Consider the following 2567-nt stretch of genomic DNA (forward strand, 5'->3'; position numbering starts at 1 on the left):
TAAAATACATTTTTTATGCTCTCCTCATTAATAAAGTAATGATGAGTTGTAATCCTAGCGATAGTTACCCTTGAGGGCGTTGTCACATAAAATACATTTTTTATGCTCTCCTCATTAATAAAGTAATGATGAGTTGTAATCCTAGCGATAGTTACCCTTGAGGGCGTTGTTACATAAAATACATTTTTTAATAAAGTAATGATGAGTTGTAAAGTTTATAATATGATATTCCATTATTTACAACGTTTATCATTTCCATTGGGATACGCTTGCTTTAAAAGTCCATATATATATACCAATGTTTCATGTGGTAGTTTACACTAAATGTACTCACATAAATACCCTATTTAATACATTATTTGATAAACCACAAAATGATATATTATGTAAGTCTAGCAATGGGTGGCTGATTACTTAACCTATAGTACATATATAATGCGAATTGAATTTCCCGTTTGAAATGCAAATCGAGCGCACTAAATCAAAAGACAAATCTTAATCTACACAGGTGATGATCTCAGCAGCCGACTGGTATCCAATGTGGCGTGGCGTAAGTTGCTATTCAAAACATAGGTAACATTTGCATTTGAAACTTGTTAAATTTTTATGAGAAAACTGTCCCAAAATGGCATCAAATCTCTCCAGTGTTTTCACACTTGAAGAGACAATTATACTTATGAAAGCTGACGATGATTCTGGCACTGAATCTGAATTATCTGACGATGGTTTTGAACGTGATATAACTGAAAAAAGAAGAAAAGTACACACCTAAAAAAGGGTTAATAACATATTCTACCAGACTTTTAAAAAACAAATAGAGTGAATAGTTCATTCTAATTTAAAAACGTTCAGTAACTCACTGTAACTTTGATTTAACCAGTAATTTATTATATAATTCAATAACTGGTTCTGTAGCTCACTGTAACTTTGATTGAACCAATAATTCAATAATTGGTTCTGTAATTCATCGTAACTTTGATTGAACCAATAATTTGTTACATAATTCAATAACTGGTTCTATAACTTTGATTTAACCGATAAGTTATTATATAATCCAAAATTGGTTCTGTAACTCATCGTAACTTTGATTGAACCAGTAATTCAATAATTGGTTCTGTAATTCATCGTAACTTTGATTGAACCAATAATTCAATAATTGGTTCTGTAATTCACCGTAACTTTGATTGAACCGATAAGTTATTATATAATCCAAAATTGGTTCTGTAACTCATCATAACTTTGATTGAACCAATAATTCAATAATTGGTTCTGTAATTCATCGTGACTTTGATTGAACCAATAATTCAATAATTGGTTCTGTAATTCATCGTAACTTTAATTGAACCAATAATTTGTTACATAATTCAATAACTGGTTCTATAACTTTGATTTAACCGATAAATTATTATATAATTCAAAATTGGTTCTGTAACTCATCGTAACTTTGATTGAACCAATAATTCAATAATTGGTTCTGTAACTCATCGTAACTTTGATTGAACCAATAATTCAATAATTGGTTCTGTAACTCATCGTAACTTTGATTGAACCAATAATTCAATAATTGGTTCTGTAATTCATCGTAACTTTGATTGAACCAATAATTTGTTACATAATTCAACAAGTGAAATCAGCCTCTAAGACTTTGTTCTTGCATTCAACACTTGTAAAGGATAAGTTATATTACACGTAATTTTGTATCATTTATCTTCCCTATTAAAGACAGAGCAAAAGTTGAAACATTTATCAGAATTATCTTATATAGATTCATTAATGTTTATAGTAAATATCACACAAAATGTTCTAGGAATCATTGTCTTAACAAATATCTAACATTAATGTTTTTTTCCATACCTTTGAGAAGCATGGGAAACAGTAGGATTTTGATTTAAATGATGAGTGAGTAGTTGTCACTCGTGATCACTCATCATTTAATATTACTCACGCGAATTACAAATCCTTCCATTGGAGGGATTTTTACTAAATAGAAAAGTCTTTACCAAATGGTTTGATCCTAAATTTTGTGTTCTAACACTCTCATTTGATACCTTTATAGCTATAGCACGTGTTTTTGAAAGCACGTGGTCTCAGGTCTGAGCTAAAGTGTAATTTGTTGTATCGAAGTGTTAATGTCAATGTAAAGAAATAGAATGCAGGTGTTATGAAAAGAGCGATAAACCTAAGAAAAGCCGTTTACTGACTGTAGAGCACAGAAACTCCGCTGAGAAAATTCAAAACGCATCTGGCGTTGCTTTATCGACCCATAAACGTTCCCTAGTACCTGGTTTATGGCTTTTACTGAAATCCAGAAACTGGGCTGAAAACCACTTGGCTTGGTCTGTACAAGATTGGACGCCATTTTTCTTCATGGAAAAGTCCCAGATTTTTCTTGACTTCATAGACAATCACAAAAGTGTGTAGACTACCATATCAGTATCTAGGTCATAATGGAAATGTGTAGACTACCATAGCAGTGTCTAGGTCAGAATGGAAATGTGTAGACTACCATAGCACTGTCTTGGTCATAATGGAAATATGTAGACTACCATAGCAGTGTCTAGGTCATC

This window comes from Limulus polyphemus, unplaced genomic scaffold, assembly GCF_000517525.1.
Source record: "Limulus polyphemus unplaced genomic scaffold, Limulus_polyphemus-2.1.2 Scaffold814, whole genome shotgun sequence".
Lineage (NCBI taxonomy): Eukaryota > Metazoa > Arthropoda > Merostomata > Xiphosura > Limulidae > Limulus > Limulus polyphemus.